Source organism: Drosophila nasuta, chromosome 3, assembly GCF_023558535.2.
Source record: "Drosophila nasuta strain 15112-1781.00 chromosome 3, ASM2355853v1, whole genome shotgun sequence".
Classification (NCBI taxonomy): Eukaryota; Metazoa; Arthropoda; class Insecta; order Diptera; family Drosophilidae; genus Drosophila; species Drosophila nasuta.
In genome coordinates this window covers 32,712,029-32,734,156 of record NC_083457.1, presented here as the reverse complement: position 1 = coordinate 32,734,156, position 22,128 = coordinate 32,712,029, and the positions used below count along the sequence as shown (strand labels likewise).

The following is a 22,128-nucleotide window of genomic DNA, read 5'->3' as shown; positions in this document are numbered from 1 at the left end:
TTATTATCTACGAAATGAACTACTCACATTATCAGTAATTTTCATTTAAACATCACAAACTAAAGAGCAGCTCTGCAGTCGTTCAATTTTCGGTGCACAATTTTTGATTTATTTTCAACTAGTGTGACATTTTGTAATGAACTCGTTTGCTCCCCATCGAGTAAACTACAAGCAAAGTACTTTATACTATAAAATTCACCCGCGCCCAATGTTAATTAGTGGCACTCCACAAATCGCCGAGATCCGCACAGAGAGAGAGAGAGAGTTTTCGGCTTTGGCAGAAAAGTTTCTGTTGACGCCCAAAAAATGCAATTAAAAAATACACAGTCAAAAGTTTGGAGAGTTTGAGAGAGTTTTATTTTTATTTCATTTTATATATTTTTTGTTCGCCAAACTAACTCAGTCACGTTTCGCACGCAGCACGCAACAGTCAACAGACAAGGACTAGAGGCTACCTTCTGGTAATATAAAATGTAAAGGCAGGGAAATGGCCAAAAACCAAGCAAAAAACAAAAAAAAAAGTGCTCGTAAAGCGATTTTCCTGCGCGTGCCATAATAACAATTTTCCCTCAAACTATTCATTGAAATAGATAATGGATATAAGGGTACGAGTATAAATGCCATCATCATAGTCATAGTCATGTAGCTGGAGCATATTTTTGCATATCCTGTCGTACAAATATTTTCCATGTAACAGCTTTGCAAGTTCGGGATTCTACTAGCCACATGCTGCATGCCCCCTTGTCGCATGCCGCATGCCCCGCGCTTTGTTCAACACTAACTACCGACTGACTGGCAACATTGTTGTCGAAACGAAACTTTTCGCCCGAAAATAAACAATAATAATAAAATTACATTTTGGCATTTCGCCACGAATCGCGATTGCTCTACGCAATAAAGAAATATTTAATTATAAAAAATGTTTTTTATGTAAAAATCACATCAACGTTCATTTTTAAATTGAAAGAGCCTATAAAAATATGGCCAAATGTGCTGAAATTTCGTGGAATGTTATGACAATTTTATTATGATTGCATTTTAAATAAATTTCATTTTATATAAATCATATTTTCTTCTCTTGATGAAAGCATTAGAAATATATTTTTTATTTTTAAAGTTCTTGTATGTTCAATATATGTTTATTGTGCTTATCTTCCAAGAAATTGTTATTACTTTCCTGACACTTAAGTGCCAAATTGCAAAATCTGATTAATATCTCTGGAATTCATTTTGTATTAATTGGTTTAGTTCCTTTTATATAAATCATGTTTTATGTTTATGATGACAGCTTGTTTTCCTTGTTATAGCTCATTATGTATTTTTTCAAGTTCGTTGTAAGGTTAGGTATGATATAATCAATACATAATCTTCCAAGAAATTGTTCATAAGTTTATGACTCTTCAATTTCGCTATAAGAAATCCCAAAAATCGGCAAAAATTCCCAAGAATTCGTTTTTTATTTATTGGTTTTAAATACATAAATCATATTTTGACTAAGAAAACATTTATAATTTCTTGTTTTTTGTATTATAAATATGAAATATAATACACTGTTTAATAACTGAAAGTAAAGTAAACTGATTTGAAAATGAAACATATTTCATCCCACTTAAAACTTATTACATGTGTTTTTCTTAAGTTCTTCTTGTGTGTCTTATAATTTCTGTGCTTATCTTGGCAGAAGTTGTTTTTTCATTCATTTAGCATAGTTTCCAAGTAGTTAAGATACGCTCAAAAAATTCCCAGATGCAATTCAGCTGCCACATGCCAAATGCTTCAACTTATGACGACTGCTTTTTATACCCTGAAAAGTGTTGGCGTTGGACTAAAAGTTTTTCTACAGCTGCATAGCCGGGAGACTGCTGAGCTGTGAGCTGAATGAGTGGCGAGTGGTGAGGAGCGTGTTAGTCGAGTTAGAGAGGTGTGCCAGAGGTTGAAAGGGGGGAGGGGAAGGGTAGTCCACACCTAACCGCTGCTCAACAAAAAGAAAACAATGTAATGGCGGCGAGAACAGAAAACCACGCACAACAACTAAAATAACGGTCAGCAATAGCAACAAAGACAAAGCCTGGTTGTGGCATCCGCCAAGTGGGAAGTGGAGAGTGAGAAGAGTGAGGAGTGGGAAGTGGTTGTGGGTGGCCAGTTGCCAGTTGCCAGAGATGAAAACAACAGAAGCGTGGCCAGTGAATAAAGAAGAAAAGAGAGTGAACGATGCTGCAAAACACAGCAGCTACAAAGTGGAACAATGCGACATGTTGCGCTCCAAAGGTTTTGGCTACAGAATCCTGTCCAGACACACACACACACACACTAACACACAGACCCCTTTTTCGGTTTGACCTTTGCCAGTGGCGCGTGTTTTAGGAATTGATAATCATTGTGAAGCGGGCAAAACTAAAATTTTGGTTGCTGTCTGTTGTCTGTGTTGTCTGCTGGTTGCTGGCACAGAATGCGCTTTTTGCCTGAACTTGACTCAAATTCATTTTTTTTGATTGTATGCCAGCCGGCTCATAAACTGCAACTGGGTTCTGAACTGCGGTAAATCGATTGCCATGCAATTTGCGTAATAAAACCACTTCTATGTCTGCATTGTCTGGCAGTATTCCACGTAATAAGCACAATTGTTACTCGAGGAAGGATGCGTTAAGAGCAACACAATGGCCAAATTAGAAAGCTCTACTCTGTTGCAAACTAATCGGGAAAGTGCAGCTTTTCAATTGCTTTGTCTTTCTCCTTACTTTGCAATTTTGCCGACTCTTTAATAATGCATTCAAAAAATTGCTGAATTACTTAATTCCATGGTACGTATGGAAAGTTGAATATGTGAACCTTTAAAATCCGAAATGAATAGCTTGGGACTTTGGAGGTTTAAATGTGCCGAATAATGTTTGAGGAAATAAATTTAGAATCCTTTGAAATGAATATTGATAGTTTCCAAATGGCAACTAAAGTTTTATTTTCTATTTTTGCCATTTATTAAACACTCAACTGAATGCTCTCTTCGTATTTGTTATATAAACATTGTTTAATTTTCTTTTGCAACTGGAATTTTTGCTGCAGTCAAAGCTGAAAGTTTTATTTCTATTTGATAAACAGACGAAACAAGCATTCAAATGAATAAATGAAGAGAATTGATTGCAGTTTAAACAGACACATAATGCATTCGAAATGAAAGTAGAATATGCCAAATCAAAGTCAAACAAATGCTTCCAACTAAATGGCTTTTGCATATTTGCAAAACAGTCAATGCGATTATAAATGTGTTCAGTTTAGCCATTGGATTTCATATTTCGATTACCATTCCATATGCATACCAATTAGTATTGTTTGGAATGGAATTGCAATCCTTAAATTATAAACGTGTGATAGATAATTAGATTTTACTCGTAATCGAATTTACCTGTCTTGGAATTTTTGTCATTCGCATGATTCATTCGTTTTGGCCTCGAACACATGCCCTTAAGATTGCCAACAAATAAATATAATAATGTGACATTTGTGGATGATAAGAGCTTGGGTGTAATAAATTAAACGAATCATAAATAATCAAAAATTTGCTGATTATAATTCACGATAATTCTACACATTTTTTTTTTTTTTTTTGCTATAAGAAATAAAAGTGGTTTTAGTTAGTACGCAAGTGATAAAGAGGGAAGCACAGAAAAGTTCCACTATGAAAAGAATTAGTCACATTGCAGTGTGTAAGCAGAGTTATCGGGCATTAGCCAAATATTTGTCCGACTCGCTGGTTTTATCTGACACTTTGCTGCAATCATAAAACTGCGATTCGCTTAAGTGAAATTTTCTCCTCTATCAAGCAAATCCATTTGCAATTCCCAGCAGCTGTTTGCCACTAAAATTATGAACAATTCGCGCACTCATCAAAGCACTTAAGACACTGATTTCGATAAAAAGACTCTTTTGCCACCGCCGGCAAGTAAACCCCACTTTTTAACCTCGCCACGCCCTCCTCCACGACGAAAAGGAGGAGGAGGAGGAGGAGGAAATGCGCCATAAAAGGCGCTCACACTTTACAACTGCACATAAACCGTTAAACACTCTTATATTTATATTACACAATACTGCGCTATGCTTATCAGGAATCAAATAATTAAAAAACAAAATATATATCAGACAGCGAAAAGAGCGAAAGCGGAAAACGGAGGGGAAAACCCGCGTCGATAAAAATTAATAGACGCCAACCCTTAGGGCAAGCGTAGGTGGCAACGTAATAGTGAACTGTTACAGTTGCAAGAACAGAGCTAATGATGGCACTGATAGACGGTGTGATATCCTGGAAAAGTTCTAAAAAAGTGTTAGGATTGAAATTAGTTACCAAATTTCATCAAATTGGTAGAATTAATTTTGTTTAACAAATATTGAAGATATTCACTAATTTTATTTATGTTAAAGATAGTTGAATTGAGAACTACAATAATTTATTATTATACTCATCTTATATTCGATATACATATGTAAAAAAAAGTTACAGAATGTTATCAATCCAATACATTTTTTTCTAAATTTTTTTTTTTTTTTAATTTTCATAAATTCATCGTATATTGGATATATGAAAATTTATAAAAAGCATTTTTAAAAATCAGCATAACTATTTCTTTTTTATATATTAAATATGTGTTAATTATTACATTAATCTTTTATTATATTGATATTCTTAGTATTATGAGTTACATCAGTTATTATTATTTATTATAGATTTATTTTTATTTTTATTTTTATATAGATTGAACTCATTAAGAAGAAATGCAGAAAGAAGAGAGTAGTCCAATTTTCCTCACTACTTAAAAACATTAATATAAGATTGTAAGCAACATGATACAACATTTTGTGAGGAAAAAATGTTTGCTCAAACCACATAAACACCAGTGATTAATATTCTATGAATTGGCATCTTCGTAGCCTATTTACAGAATCCCTCTTCATAATTATATCTAAACAGAATAATAATTGAATTAGGTTAGGAAATGGTTATGCTCTAATTGCTCTGTGCAATTTTAATTAAATGCCGAGCTATTTTAAGCACTACATTTATAAACACCCGGAATCCAAGTTCAACAATGCGAAAGCATTGTGTTAAACACAGGGTATATATAGTATATATGAAACAAACAACATTTGTTAAACAAAGTGGTTTTCAGCAGCCCATAAAAAATCGTCAAACAGCAGAAAGAGCAAAATAACGACAAAGGTGAGCGGGCGGCGGTGAATGGCGGTGAATGGGAATGGGAAGAAGGCGAGACGAGTGGAGAGTACACAAAAAGAACAACGAAAGAGCAGCAGGCAAATTTCCGTTGTGGAAGGCAAATAAATAACGGAACACTGCAAAATGTAAACAATGAAAACGATGCGCAGAATTTGAGGTAGAACTTTTGCAGTGAATGCAAAAAGAGAAGGTACGAAACGCGAATGCAAACACAACAAAAAAAAGGAACAGCAACAGAAACAGATGCAAAACTAGTTGCCAAGAGTGAGCCAACAAACAGCAACAGTAAGACAAGCAACAATAACAAAAGATAGCACCAAACTATGAATACCAAAAGAAGAAGTAGGAGAAGTAGAAGTAGTGGAAACCAAGGAAGAAGTACTTAACATAGTACTATAGGTAAGAGACTGGAACGATAAACAAAACAACAACAGACGCCAAATGGACAAACACAAATCTATGGCAGAGCCAGATGAAATGGAGCAAATCTTTTAGCGAGCCAAAGTCAAGACAAGTTAAGACGCAACGTGGGCGGGCAACACTGCTGATAATGCTGCTGCCCCACCCCCCCGCGGTGAGGTGCACAGTCAGCGTCAGTCACTGACAACGATGCGAGATTGAAGAAGGAGGCGAAAGAGGAGAAGGGGGGACAGCATACAATGGCGCAGCGTTTCGGAAACAATTTGAAGGCCATAAAAGTTGATGTGGCGGCAGCCAGTAAAACAGGCGTTTTCGACGCCTTCCTATAAAGTCCACCCACCCCCCTCTGCCACCCCATAAGGGGGCAAGGTGTAGGAGCTGCGACAGCAAATTGAGTAGTGCAAGTCGAAGACATGGCTCAGATATTTTCATGAGGCGACTGTTGCAACAATAACGGTAACAAGGCAGAGGAAAAGCATTGCGACCCAAAAGCAAACAAACAAATAAACATAAAGCAGCTGTTTCTTGGCGCCTCAGACGAAAAGAGCGGGCGTCAGAGCGAGCGAGAAAGAGCGTGAATACGAGAGCACAAACAGAGAGAGACGGCGAGCGAGAGAGAGAGAGAGAGGACTGTGAAGAGTGCAAACAATGACTCTCTGAATGCTCTTTGCCGGCTACCCACGCAAATATTGCCACGCTATCAATCAATGCAGCACATTGCACATACGCACAGTGGTGCAAAAGTATTTGTTTGGCATGATGTCGGCACGGCAAACTAACGTCAGTAAATACAAATTTATTCTATTGCCAATTAAATGTAATAAAGGTTGATTATACTCAAGTAGTTAAGTAGGCAAACCTTGTGGGGAAGAAACTTCTTATTTCTTCGTAGATAACAAATTTATTTACTAGAAATAAAACTCAAATAAACTCATAATCTCACTTACAGTAAGTAAAACTGGATTTCTTCGGTGAAATCGTAGTTAACCTACTCATTTTATTTTTTGGAGGCGCAATAAGCATTTTGCGAATAAGTAAAATTTGGTTAGAGCAAAAAATAGTGAATATTATAAAAGAGAAATAACTTTTTAGTTAACTTAAAGCACTATAATGAAGGTAAAAAAATAAATATAATTTTTGTATTTATATATTCAACAATGAATACAATTCCTTCCATCTTTACTATTTGGTAATAATTTATCGAACCTAAGTTATACTTTTTAGAACTTTTGTTATTTTAAAGTTATTTTAATATTTTAATATACCTCAAAAAGAATAATAATAATCGCCATGTTTTATACTTTTATAACTTATAATTTAAGTTAGTTAAAAGTAACTTTTCATTGTCGCTTTACCGCTTTGATTACCTTGAGAATTATTTTGAATTTACTGTAACTGCTTGACCACTGTGCAGTCAAGTTCGACATAGAACATCGAATCGATGCGATGTTTTTTGCACTCGGCAACGTTCGTGGCTTGCTCTCTCTAAGACTCTCTCTCTTGTTCTCTCTCTTGTAGTGTGTCTGTCTGTTTTGCTGTCTCCCTTTGCGTTGCGCTCACTCGCTCTAACACTCACCGCCCACTTGTCACTTGGCATTCACTCATTCATAGCTAGACTGGCGCAATCGCCTGCCTTCTGCCCTCCCTCGTCCCTCGCCAGCCCGTCTGCTGCCTGCCTGCCTGCCTGCGCCTATTGGCAACGAGACGCCGCTGTTGACGACTGAAAACGACGCTGCGGCATTTTGGCCACGGCTTTGGCTCTTGGCTCTTGGCTGCTTTGGTTCTTTGGCTCTTTGGCGCGTTGTGGCGCTTGGCCATATTTCAAGTGTTTCGACTGCGTTCAGTTTCAGTTCTGTCGCTGCAGCGCCAGCAACAAAACGGACGCTTTTCAAATTGAAAGAACGCGAATTCATTTGTTTGTTTGTTGTTGAGTGCGAGTTCGATTTCCGAGTTCCGAGTTCTGAGTTCTACGTGAATGAAACGTGAGCGAGTCGCGCAAAAATTATTCGAAGCGCGTTTGTGTCGCTTCGAATTTTATTACGTATACGCCGCGTGCCGTTTGCATTTAGCCATTCGCTATTTGTTTGGCAATTTATTCGACTTGTGTCACAAGGCATGCCAAATATGACAACGAGAAATGAAAATGAAAATGTAAATGCCAAGCGAGCAACTTGCCTAGAACAACACAACACAATGAGATAAAGCAACAACAGTGATAACAACAACAATAACAAGAATAACAACAACTGCGGCAGCAACTTGAATTCAATGTCGATAAGGTGGCGCACGCGGCAAACAATTCGAAAATATTAGCACAAAAAACCAAAGTAAAAACAAAGAAAGAAAACAGAAAAAATAATAGTAGTAAAAATTCAATTCTGTTTTTGCTCTTTTTTGCTTTACTTTGCTTTGCTACACTTCATCGGGTTTTTTATGTGTTGTTGCCATTCACGTGATACGTGCGACCGCCTAAGATAAGCAAAGACAGATTGTTGGACACACGGGGCGTATGATTGTTGTGAGTGTGTGTTTGTGTGTGTGTGTGTGAGGCGTCAGCGTAGCGACTGCATGCCAAAATCGCCAAGAATTTAGGAATTCATAATGAAAGCCAAGAAATTCAAAAATAAAGAAATATATAATAAAAAACAAATGAGAATCGTAAAAGCAGGTATGATGAATTAAAAATAACAAAATATTTAATAAACAGCCAATATATATAATGCAGTTCCATAAATTAAGTGAAAATCGTATTCCTGCCAAAAACCTGTTTACCCGAATTTCGTCAGACCACAAATCAAATGTCAACACATTTCTAATATTTCGCATATATGTACATATCTCTGAATTATATACATATCATTGTCAATTGTCGGCGACTATAAGTATATTTGAGTATGTTATAAGTGCCATTTGCTTTTCTCTGCTCTTTTTTTTCTGAGAAACTTGATTTCATATTGATCGCACCGTTGACAGCTACGAGCTGTCGGTTTATATTATCATTACTTGGCCATTAAATGGAAATCATAAATGCGTCAACGGTGTTATTTAATAAAAATAACAACTATTGCTTAACACTTGTGTAAATACAGTAGATTCAATTAAATTGCGCGCGAATATATTTTTTTTAAAATGAACAAAGCTTCTATTTATTTTTGGTTTGCAAAATAAATATGAAAACTGAATAACATTAATTTCATTTTATACCAAACTAATTACAAACTAAATAATGTTCTTTGTTGTTTTCGTGCAGACAATGTTTGTTTTTCTAACTTTTTGTTCTGCTAACTTTTAGCCGCAGTTTATTTCATTTTAAACGCTCATCTGGCGTTTCATTTGCATATTGTAGAACATAGTTTAAAGTGTTTTAATTTATTTGGGAGAGTATTTTTTCAAAGCAAATTTAATGCAGACTTTCGAAAGAAGTGCACTTAAAATTGTGCGAAAGCTTTTCCAATTAAACGGAAAATCTCCGCCTAACTTTTTATGATTTATGACTTTATTTTGTTGCGCCTTTTCAATCTTCTTTATTTATGTTTCCTCTCAATTGTTACTTTAGGCAGAAAATAGGCTTAAAGCTGTTCATAAATTACAAATTAATTGGAGAACACTTTGGCATACCAACTTTGGCAATGCAAGACATGTGGAAAATCTGTTGAATATTATTTGTATGACATAATTTGCTAATCGGATCAAGAGCTTAATTGGTAATTTAGAGCTCTTTGGCGCGGAGTGTAAAACTGTCAAGTGCAGTAATTACAAGAGTTTTGCCAAGTTCATCAGAAAGTTTTTTAATGCGTTTTCCGCATAAATCCAAAAAGCGTAAAAATTCCAAAATGAAAAAAGCCGAAAACAGAAGAAAAGGGAACCATTAGAAATTGGCGCACACAAACTATGGCATTTAATGGCAACAAATGTTGAATGAAAGTTCAGCTGCCAAAAACAACTTGAAAACATAACACAAGAACAGAGCAAATAACGCTGCTGCCAAAGGGCCAACTTTTTCAATTGGCCACACAAGCTGCGAGTGTGTGCGAGAGAGTGTTTGTGTGTGGGTGTGTGTATACATATGATATGTGTGTGTGTTTCACTGTCTCTTTGTGTGTGCGTGGAGGGAAGTGGCCAACCTAAGCACTCATCATTACCCACATGTGACCATGGCCAATGACACGATATTCTGTTATTTACGCACTGCTATTTCCATCGACAGCTTCATAATTTATGGCCCACTTATTGATTAAACTTGCCCGGGGACTTTAAAGATGGTTATCAATCGTAAGGTAATGCGAAAAACTAGCTGGCAAAAGTCAACTACTCTCTTCTTGTTCTTGTTGGTGTTGTTAGTTGTTGTTGACCATCAACAACACAAGAAGCAGAAAAATCGCATCCATTGCCATAATTTGCCAGTGTGCCATGGCGCTCGGCTTTGCTGCGCAACGTTGACCAAGCGGAAACGAGCTGCGCTCTGTGACAGCCGCTGGCAGTTTCCGGCCATTTTCCTTTCGTTGGGAGACACACAGAAATTTGTATGCAATTGTTGCAATTTTATTGCCCACAAATGGGGCCAACTGTTTTTAGCTAATCTCCTGCCAAATTCGCTGACCACTCGCCCACTTATTTATGCGGCTCTCATTTCATCTCTCTTTAATTTTTGTGAGCCAGCTTTAAAGGCTTAAAGTTGTTGAGTGTTGCTTTTCAGAATTTGACGAGTGTTGTCCAAAAAAAAAAAAAATGAAAAAAAAAAACCGAAAAGTTGTTTAGTTGTTTTGCATATTTTCTGACTGCAATTCACTCTCGTTCACTCTGTACTTATATTATGCTAATTGTGAGTGCTTGCTCTCCACACACACACACACACATCTCCCTCTTTTTCAGTCCCAACTTACCCAAGGGGCAATGGTTTTATTCAAAGAGATTTTTACTTTGCTGGCGCAATTTTTGTTGGTTTCGCTAATTAGTTGCGTGAAATTTATGCAGATAAGCTGAGCTGAGCTTTGCTTTGCTTTTAAGCTGACAGCCGATGGAGCAGAAGCTGCCCAAAAATACCCACAATCCAACAAAAAAATCAACGACGCAGCTAGATCAGAAAGTTGAAGCATACTTCATGGGACAGGCAGCTGCTGTTATTCTTATATTTCAGCAAATCACTTAAATCTGAATTATTCGCCTGATTTACGTCGATAAATTCGTATGAATTGCTTTAGGAAATTCTGGGAAAAATTATAATCTGCTTAAGCTTTTAATGCTGGAAAGCACATTAAAGCTTTCTATATATAACACATTAATGCACAATAAATTGAAGCACATTTGGTGTAATATTTTTATATACTTTTGAGCAGCAATTATAAAAATATGTACTTTCTATAATTCTCATTATCTATTAATATATATGGTGTGGCAAATTATATACGGCATATTATCATAAGCTTTTAATTTTAATAATAATAACAAAATAATAGCCAAAGGTGTATTTAAATCTTTAAGCATCTATATATCAAATATTAAAAAAAACACATAATCTGCATAATGCTAGAAAGCACATTAAAGCTTTATATACATATTTAACATATTAATGCAGGAGTCCATTTGGAGTACCAATTTATTGATGCTTTTGAGCAGAATTATAAAATGATTTCAATTCTATTGTATTTAAAATGCTACAAATTTGATTGAATTCACTAAACATTGGAATAAGCTTCTTATTTTTGGGAGGCTTTATCACAACGCAGGACTATTTAAGTGTATGTATTTAATCTTTAAGGAGCTAAACTTAAGGGGACAAACGAAATCTAATCTGCTTAAGCTTTTAATGATGGAAAGCACATTAAAGCGTTTTGTATATGAAATAAATAGAAACACATTTTGCTGGAATTATAAAATCATACAACAAATGTATGCATTTAATTTCTATAATTTCATTTATTAAATGGCCACAAATTCAACTGAATATACCCAACATTTAAATAATCCTTTAATTTTTGGGCAGCTTATTAATGACGTAAGCCCATTTATGTGTCATAATTGTGTTTAATTTTTAAGCAACTTTAAATGAATGTGTGATGATATGGTTCGCACCCAACAAAATGTTTAATTATAATTTAAAAGCTTTTATATGTTGCGTAATCCGCTTATGATGCAATTATAGTTGCGAATATTAGATGCAAATGGATACTGTTATTACTAATTAAATGAGAGTACTAGCAAAGTCTTCGTATAAGTCTATGTTTATATTATTATTAACGCCATTTCGCCACTCGAGCTCATTGTTATGCTCGAGAATATAGAATAAGTACTATTAGAGCTACTTGCCATTAAAGTTAATCCGTCGCATGTTATGGGTGGCTTTAACTTTTGGCCATACTTTATCATTTATGGGCAATGCATAAAAGTGACAGCTTAACGCCCAAGATGATCAATAAGGCAATCCCCCAATAGCGCAATTGACAAGCGATAAGCGATATGCCGCGATACCAAGTTTGAAGAGAACCGCAAAATCTTTTTCTTGCTTATCACTTTAACCCACATTACGTATCAAATTTTTATGAGGCGGCAGCAACCTTATATAAACTTCCATCCATATACACATATAGATATATGCGCAAATGCAATGTAAAGCCATTCAAGTGTAAAAACGAGCGGGAAAAAAGAAAGGCAAACCACACACACATACACACACACATACTCATTCGCGTGTGCAGAAAAGCAGGCAACAACATTTGCGTAAAATGGCAAAATTCAGCACATGGAAAACTCATTTATCATCAACCGCCCCAGCAACCGCAACACGCACAATTTTACAACAACAACAACTACTGAAACATCGGGGACAACAACAAGAAGCGGGCAGCAATAACGACAAACAAATGATTTAAATTAATCCACTTAAAGCCACTCAAAGACGATGTCATAGACCAAAAAGCACAAATTATACTTACACAAAAATATAAATACGTATACGTAAATCAAAAGACCGAATTCCCAAAACACAAATTCAAATTAATTCCACTGAAATTACCAAAGCATACTTTTGGGATCATCCAAAATTTAAATTGAAGGACAACAAAATACAAAAAAATAAAAAAAAAAGACCGTGTGCCATTCAGATTGGAATTGATGCCGACTCGTAAAGTGGAATTCCCCTGAAATGCGACAACAGTACAAAATGCTAAGTGACATTTGAACGCAGTTGGTAAAGCAATGAAATTCTGCCTGCCCAGACAAACAAAACAATTGCTCGACATGCCAAATAAATGTGCAGTACCATATATTGAATAAACTCTGCTGGAACTTCAACTAAAAATGTGCCAAGTCGACTATGTGATGCACTGTCAGAAATTTAAATACTTCATTAAATCCAAAGTTAATTCAGTTGCTAAACAGCTTAACATTTGTGGGATTAAACATGCTGTTGTAACATTTCCTTTCAGCGCAAATTTTCAATAGATTTCCGCTTGGTTGGAATATATTTGATAAGCTGCTTTATGCTGCGAATTCCGGGAAGACACATTGAATACGTGCTGAAAGCCGCTTTGCAAATGTTATTTATTTAACAGACAATAAGCTATAATAATGTTAGCGCACATAATGATGGGATTAACAAAAGTAATTTAAATGTTTAATAATGCCCTACAATTAAATTATCAGTGGCAAATAAATCCTTTTTAAAGTATTTAAAAGTTTCAACCAAGTAATCAAAGTTAAGCAAAATGTGCTTTAGGGTTTAAGTGATTTAAATTTATTGAAAACTTCAAGTAATATTGTATTTTTCGTTAATAAACTGTAAGTTGTTATCAATACCTTAGTGAGTAATCGACATGTTCTATAAACTTAGCTTGTTCAATATTTTGCAAGTTCGATAAATTTATTCTGTTGAGTACTTTGTAAGTTCGATAAACATACCTTTTTGAGTAATTTTCAAGTTCGATAAATTTACTCTGTTGAGTTTTTTGCATGTTCGATAAACTTACCTTTTTGAGTAATTTGCAAGTTCGATAAACTTTAAAACTCCATAGGGAAGAGGAAGATTTTTACACTGCACTTTAAATTTGCATAAGTATTTGTTTTGACTTTCAAGATGTGCTTTAAAGTAGTTATGCAAGTGCAGCGCTAAAACGTCGGCAAACGGTATTTAAAATGAATGTTAACCGTTCCTTGTGCATCTAACAACAACAACGACGACAACGAAAAAAGTAGAGGAAATTTTTCAATTTCGATATAAAGGCTAAAGACATGCCATAAGTGGGTGCAAAAGAGGAGCGCAAATAGAGGTGGGGAGCAAGGGCGGCCTACGGCTTCTCGGCACGCTTCAAATGTGGGTCACACACACTACAATTGCTGAGGGGGGCGGAGGTTGTCAACGTAACGACCCGCTTTTGGCCAAGGCGCCGCCAGACGTCGACTTCGCACATATGGCCAACAACGGGATGAGCTACCACTAACCTCCTCCCCCTCCCACCCTCTAGTCGACACTTTGTGGTGGGGAGCAGAGCAAGGGAGAGAGGGGAAGACTTTGGCCTGCGGTTGTCGTCAGCGTCATCGCTTAAATCGCCGCCATCGTTTTTTACCGTTACAGTGCCGACATTTTATTGCTGCATCCTTGCAGTTTTTATAGACCCATCCGCAGAGAGAGCGAGGGAGAGAGGGAGAAATAAATTGTGTCGCTATCTCTGTCTGGCACGCCCTTACAATTGAGCATGTGTTTCCTCTTTTACACCCACTTGCAAATTGTTATTTACAGTTATTTTAGTGCATTGTGCGGCCGTCGCTCTAACGGAACTGAAAGTTGAAGTTGGTCGCTTTAGTGTGCGTGAAGGCCTTTTAAATAAACTCTCACACACACATAAATGTCATGTGTTCGTGTCTGCGAACACTTCGTCTACGTATGTATGTATGTAGGTACGTCTATTTAAGAGTTCAAAGCAAAAATGTAGGCGACATGAATAACAAAAACAACAAGGCAAAAAAACAGCTGAAGTTTTCGCTTGATAACAAGAAGTCGTTGAAGAAAAATTGCAAAGCACAAAAAGTCAATAGCCAAAGAGTCGAGCTATCAGTTACCCATAGGGGCAATTGCTACGGCAAACCAGCTGAAAAGTATGCTACGAAAAGAGAAAGTAAATAATACTCAATTTATACGCTTTATTGAGAATAAAATACTTATACTTTAAAGCAAAAATACAGCTTATGAAGAGAATCATGTCTTAGAAAGGATAAAATGTGTAAATAGTTTAAAAAAAAAAGATTCGAAATATAGCAAAGCACTAAAAATATGTATTGTGTTGATACTAATGGGAATAAAATAATGAAATGGAAAATAATTTATGGAATAATATGAATGGTAGAAACGGAAGACAATAACATTTGTTAAAAAGTAAATTCTATGTTCTTGCTTTGTTATTATTATTATATTTTGTGACTGGTTCAATTGTTAATACTACGTAAAAAATAATTTGCTAAGTTTGTTGCCTAAAATTCTGATGTAATAATAAAAGGAAAAATAATAATTAGAAAAAACAAAGAATAAAGAGTGAAAATTTGAGGACTTCCGCAACCTTTTTAGGTTTTATTTACAAGGAATTAGTAGCATTAAACACAGTTTTTAATTGGACAACAGCTAATTACTAAATTAGTATTTACTTACTTTCCCTTTCACAAAACATTGCACATAAAAAAGAAGTTCCACACTAATAGAATCTTTTGCTTCTGTGATTCATCAGTTAGCAGGGTCTTCGCCTATTTTGCCGTAGGGTATTTCGAAGGGCGACAAAAAATCTGCGCCCATATGGAAGAGGAGCAGCAGCAGCAGTTGAGTTTAGTTCAGCTGAGGGTGCAGCCCATATGTCTGTGGGGTAGGTTCTAGGTTCTATTCGCATACATATATACTACTATCTATGTATAGTGGATGAGGGTGTGGGCAATATGTTGGCCCACAAGCACTTTTGGGGACATGTACTGCGAACTCTGAAAAGCAGTTTTTCATTGACATTTTTTTTCCTACCGCTTTAACGTTCTGATAGTCAGCAAACGAAATTCTTTTGCTAAATATTTTTTTCTGTTCTTTTTTTTCTAGTTCTGTGTCCGTGTGGCTAAAAAGCTCGTTAAGCAAAATAGAAGAAGGTAAGCAAATAATCGAATTTGGGGAACTCTTTTGAAATTGAAAACGCCAAGCACTGAAGCACGTTATTGGAAGTTAGATAAATGTGCAAAAAACACCTATTTAAATATAGGCACACACATGGCCATAAATAAAGATAAGCCACACAAAAAAAAAAGGTAGGCAAATATGTACTTGTACTCCCGCAATAGCAATTGATGATAATTTCTCAATTTATGTGGCACATTATTGCGTATCAAGTGTTAGATAAATGCGGGAAAAGTCCCAAATAAACTGAGCTAGAAAGTTGCTAATAAAACAAATGATAAAAGTAGTTACGATAGCTAAATAAATATTTGCTATTTATTTATTTATAGAATGGGTCACACATAAAGTCTAATGTAAATTATAGCGATCAAAGTACAAGGTTCACGTTTATTGAATTTTGTAATAAACTGCTAACATTAACATATTCTATTATGTACTTTTACTTAGCTCTGCTCTTTGGGTAATTTAAGAATTATTAAAGCATTTGCTGTGTCAAACAACTTTATTCTCTTTAGGGACTTTGCTACTTGTATTTTCACCCAACAATGTGCTCTTATTTAATTCTCAGAATTCTTGAATACTTACCGCAAGATGCTTAAACTTAAATACAGTCAATTCGGTGGTTGTTTCTGTTGTTAAACACGCATTTTTCCATGCAATAAATAAATAAAGATAATAATTTATTCAAGACTTTCCTTTACGCAGCTGTTGAACCCTTTTACGCTTAAAACTTGTCCAGATATTATCCCTCTGCTTATCGCTGATGTCATCATCAGTATTTTCAATCATAACAGGAAGCACCGTTAGGCACAGGATCGTTTTAGTGCGTTGCGGTCCCCCCATCAAGTCGAGACTTGCAGGAGAACCTTTTGCATTTGGACTCGCCTCACATTGACACTGCTGCCTACGTGCCACACTGGCTTTCAAGCCTTGTCGCCTCTTGCTGTGCTCTCCTGTCCCGTCCTTTCCTGTCCTGTCCCTTCGCTGTCTTGTCTGGCTGCTGTTCGAGAGACCCTCTCGCTTGTTGTCTGTCTGTTGTCCATATTAAGAGCACATAAGCTGCCCTTAAACCCCTTTTTTGTGAGGGACTCACGGGCTCTGCGTGCACACGCGTACCTACATTTAATACAAATTTGCCAGTTGTGTGTACTCCCAAAAGCCAATTACGTGCTCAAATGGCTACCGGAAATGAGACGACAAGAAGGAGGAAGAAGCAAAGCAGGCAGAGCAAAAGAAATATGAAGGAGGCAGGTTGGAATGTGTGCTGAATAGAGCGAGTTCAGGTTTATGCGTGGCCCATAACATTTATAAGATCACGTGCTCAATTATTAAGCCACTAAATAAATAAATAGCGGCATTCTGACACGTGCCCAGACCGTAACGACAATGAACGTTGAGTTCGGACCAAATGTGACGTCCAGCATCGACGTAATAAACTTCTTCACGCCACAGAAATTTAGTTGAGCTCATTACTCATACGCCGCGTTGGATATTGCTCGCTGTATATACATATATTACGTATACGCGTAGCGAGATAAATCGTTCGCTTTGTATAATTTGTATTAATTAATTAATCAGCACCAAGCCAAAAACACAACGAAAAAAGAGTGAACGAATAACGATAACGGAACGAAACAAAAAAAAAAACTTTTGTTTCGCCTTCATTTTGTTGCCATAATTGTTGTTGCTGTTGTTAACGTTGTTCTAGCGCTGTTTGTTGTTTTGGGGTCGAATTCACGACCTCATTCTGTTTGGTGATAAAAATCGCGCAATTAGCTGGCGTTGATTTTCGCACAGGACATGCATATTTTATATGGAACACATGGAACGCAGCAACGTTCCATGTTCGTTGGCAAAAGCCGTGGCTTTTGGGGTCTATAAAACTGGAGCAGTTTGGGGCCAATTCTAATTCACTGGCGTCTGGCGCAAAAATATAATTCACTTTTGCACACGCTGCCTCGAGGGAGCGGGCTTTCAATGGGGGATCATTGGGGGTCCGAGCGTTTAAACGAAGGTGCAAATTAAATCAACATGCATATCCGTTTGACACCGTTTCGCAAATCACCCCACTGACTGAGCGAATACAAAACGGGGAGACGAAAAGAGAGTGAGGAAGAGAGAGACACGAATTACAGTTACTGCTATGTGAGTGAGAGTCCCTATCCCAAACCTATCCAAAAAACAAAAAGAAGGGGAACTATTTTGGGGAGGGTTCAGCAAAATGGCGCGCATATTGCAAATGACCGAAACAAAAAAAATCAACACTGAAAACAGCAACAACAGCAAAATGTAATGAAACTTTGGGCCCTCTGTGTGAGAGTGTGCGAGTGTATGTGTGTGTGTGTAACCTTGTTAAAAACTGGAGCGCAGATATGGCAACTGGGAAAATGGTTAAAGGTAGTCTGTGCACCACTGGGGTACTATATAGTAAAAGTATATGTGTACGTGTATCTGAGTGAGTGCGAGAGAACGTCGTACAACAATAAAATAAGTGCAAACTTTTTTTTGTTTTCGGCATTCCACTTTGAAAGTGGTGCTCATCGCTTGGGCTGTGTTTCGCTGAGATTTGCTGTGGATTCCCCAACAAGGAAACAGCATTAACATTATGCGAGGTGGCTCGTAATACTACCAAACAACAACGCAGATAGCGAAAAGTTCTCCGGCATTACATATTTGCATGCACTGACAGCAATAACTCCTGAGCTTACAGCTTCTGCATTCAACTTGTGTGTGTGTGTGTGAGGGGGGGATCAGATATATGGGTTTAGCTCTAGGCACGTTTCTGACTTTAAGTGTACGCTGTCTGTCCATGCATTAAAATCAATTGTTTTTCTGTGGGTTAACGCAAGATTAGAGCAGCAATGGAGCGCAAGGAAAAACTTTCAGCTGTCATATAAAAAAACGGCAATGGGAATATTTTGGATTCCATTGAAACTAATAGCACTTTTTAAATAATTCGTTTAAAATAAAGTGCTGGCGACTTAAAAGGAAGTTGAACGAAATTCCAATGTGATTATGTCATCTAAATGAAGCTCTATAAAAAAACCTATATTGAAAACGAAAAAAAGGAAATTAATCAAAGTGTGCAGCAAAAAAGTGAATGTATTCAAATTTAATGAAAATATATCATCTAAAAAAGAATTTATAACGAAGTATATTGAAAAAATTCATAATAATATTGAATTGGATCAAATATTCATTTAAAAAGAACTTCACTTTAACATATTTTGTCATTTACTTAATTCCTAATTTAAAAACAATTATTTTTGACCAAAAAGACAAATGAAATGAATTCACAATAGCTAAATAAAATACACTCAGAAATGAAATTAAGTAAGCGCATTTTTGTGGCAAGTCAACCAAATTCCAGACAGAATAAATAAAAATTAATTATGTGCATAGAACGTAAATAAATTGCGATATTTTATGGACACTTTGCGCGTCAGTCGCTGGCTCCTCTTTGGCTCTTTAGCTTTGGCTGCCTGCCTGACTGCCTGGCTGACTGGGTGACTGGGTGGCTAACAGACTGGCTGGCTGACTTTTAGAGACAGCTAATATGCTCCCATTTAATTGTTTGCTGTGCTTAAAAATAGTTAATGCCACATAATCCGAAACTGAAATGGGGAGAAAAGCGCGAACCACTAAAATAATGCATTTTGTTTGTACACTTTTTGGTTTTTTGGTTTTGGTTTGCCCAGCGTTGAAGGTAACACAACGGCAGCATCAGCAACAGTGTGTGGGGAACGCGACGTCGCTGACACTCGCTTAAATAAAAGATTTTTTAATTAAAAATATTTCACCTGCAAAAAGCGGCGACGACACAATTTTCCTCTTTGCGCGCTCACATAAATAAATGCAGCCACGCACAGCAACAATAACATCTACAACAGCAACAACAACAACAGCAACAACATAAAGAGAAACAACAGTGAAAATGAGAACAGGAACAGCAATTTAAAATACAAAGACACGAGACGACTGGACGTGGACTATGCGTGTGAGAATGAGAGGGAAAGGAAGAGGAAGAGAGCAGCCAGTTTGCCAGTGGGTCAAACTGAAAATGAGCCGTGGGCGTGAATATAAATAAATGAGCAGGCAAGCAATGGACGACGGACGCAGCGAGAAAGACGAGAGCGATGAAAGTGGCGGGGCAACAATGAAAAAAAAAGGGCGCAGGCAATAATTAAACCGATACGCAAACAATTGAAAGATAGGTGGCGCTGCAGGTGTTCACCGCAAATGACAACAAATACAGCGAAAGAGAGTGTGGATGATAGAGAGAGAGAGAGAACGTGTAAAAACGAACGCGCACAAATGTTGGGTGGCAACTGAAATTAACCCATGACTTTAAAAACATTCGTTAAGCGCTGTGTGCAAGAAAAATGACACAAATGATGGACACAGCTTAAACCAAGTGACAATGACAACAGCAAAAAGGAAGGCAACAACAAGGACCACACGCTGTGTTTCTCTCACTCGCTCCTGCTGTCTCATTTATTCGCTTACGTTGTGGGCGTGTGTGTGTGCGTCAGTATGTGTGTAATGTGGGCGTACGTATGTACGTATGTATGTGTCATCAGGCACACTGTTTGGTCTTAACACGTTGTGCTAAATTTTGAAAGATGACCAAAACTGCTGCCATCACTGCTGCCGTTGACTCCATTAGAGCATGCAGCAAATGAACACATCAGCAACGTAAATACATCATAAGAATCCACAAAGTCTCTGTGTCTGTATTTGTGTGCAAGAGGGAAGCTCCAAGTTGATGGACAGCAATGGAAAAGATGGTTAAAGCAGCAAACTGACAAATTTTCACTTTGTTGTTTGTCGTCATCTCTTCTTAAATCAGCATTAAAGAAGAAGAACATTTGTCGCCTCACTTGTAAGCAAGCTGTTTTCTTGCATTTTCTTTTGCATATTCAAGATTTAACCATTTTGTGAAACGCGTTTAGCATACGAATGACAATTCAAAAAAAAAAATTAAATAAAATATGAACTTGCATTCCTTTGCAATTTCACTTTGAAATTCTTTTTTAGAAGATGTCATTAGAAATTTATTGAATTATCGTGACAGTCATTTGAATACCCTTAAAGGGAAAATTAAATTAACAGGGTATGTCGCGTGAATTTCAAAAATGAAATTGTTTTTAATTTTAAATATTTAGTATTTCAAGTTATTATTTGAATATATATAGATTTAATAATATAATAATATTTTAATTTTTATATAAAGTAATTAAACCGAATATATTTAAAGACCAATCTAAACTCATCCTTATAGATATGCTATAACGTCTTTATTTGTATAGCAGTTCAATAATTATGATTATTAGGGACAACATAGGGTAACTGTCGGTCAACTACGCTAGTTTCTCGTTTTTTATAGCAGACAATAAATGTGAATTTGTTGGTAGTAGAACCCGATTGAATATTCAATGCCAGCAAGAAGAAATAAATGATTTATTGTCATTATTTATTTGCGTTTTTATTGCAAATGCAGTGCTTTCCAAATTTATAAACCTAACAAAATATATTGCAATGTTTTCAAGAGTAATTAAAATCCTTAAAAAAGGAATCCATTGTATAAGGAGCGTAAGCTACGAATATTGGAAGAATTAATTGACTTTTATTTATTGAGCTTTTCATAATATTTGTCAAAAGTCTTTTAAAAAGCATGATTAATGTTTATATAGTTTCAGTTTACTGGACAAACAGTTTGCTATAAACCCTTTAATTACTTTAAAAACTGATTGTTTACTCGTAATTCCTAATTATACTTTCATTGTGTTTATTGTGCGTAATTGTGTGCTACATTTCCTTTTTGTGATCCGATGAATATTTATGGCTCGCCGTGTATGTAAATGCATAACGAGGATATTCGAAATTACAAAATGGACGACCAAGAAATTGTAATTATGCTTTCGATAATCCCCTCGAGGCATTTTTTGTCCCTGCTTTTTGCTGTTTTTTATTATGGCTGCCATGAAGCGGGGCCAGCAAGGAAATATGTTACAGGTGCAGGTTCAGAACTGACAGCATGCAATATGCCGGGTGCTTCAAGGATATTGCGATGCAATTTTCATTTATGAGTTTGTCTGTTGCAGCTGCCGAAGCTGCCGAAGCTGAAGCAGAAACTGTTCTCTCCACTGTGTTGTTCGTCAATACAAAAGGGAATGTGTGTGGTCTGCAAGCAACTTGCAATCAGCTCTCAAATGGTAGCCAAGCAACAACTGTAGCAGCATCTACTTGAATTACCCAAAATTCGCACCGATTTATGGCCTTACAACATGGCGTATACGTACTATGTGTGGTCAGACAAGGCAGTAGACAGTTTCCTTTGTCCTAT

At 36.5% G+C, this 22,128-nt stretch overlaps 1 protein-coding gene across 6 annotated transcripts in view; it reads left to right on the top strand.

The window, feature by feature from the left end:
• Window positions 1-22,128, top strand: part of LOC132789235 (protein phosphatase 1 regulatory subunit 16A) — a 51,119-nt gene that overhangs the window by 14,644 nt on the left and 14,347 nt on the right. For 3 of the 6 annotated variants that reach the window (XM_060797120.1, XM_060797115.1, XM_060797117.1), the window contains exon 3: window positions 15,711-15,757. The exons of 1 other annotated variant lie outside the window; for it this stretch is intronic. The gene's annotated coding sequence lies outside the window, so the exon portion shown is untranslated. Of the gene's footprint in view, window positions 1-7,621; window positions 8,313-15,710; window positions 15,758-22,128 lie in introns of those variants that run through there. 2 more of the 6 variants (XM_060797118.1, XM_060797119.1) reach the window with 2 other exon arrangements.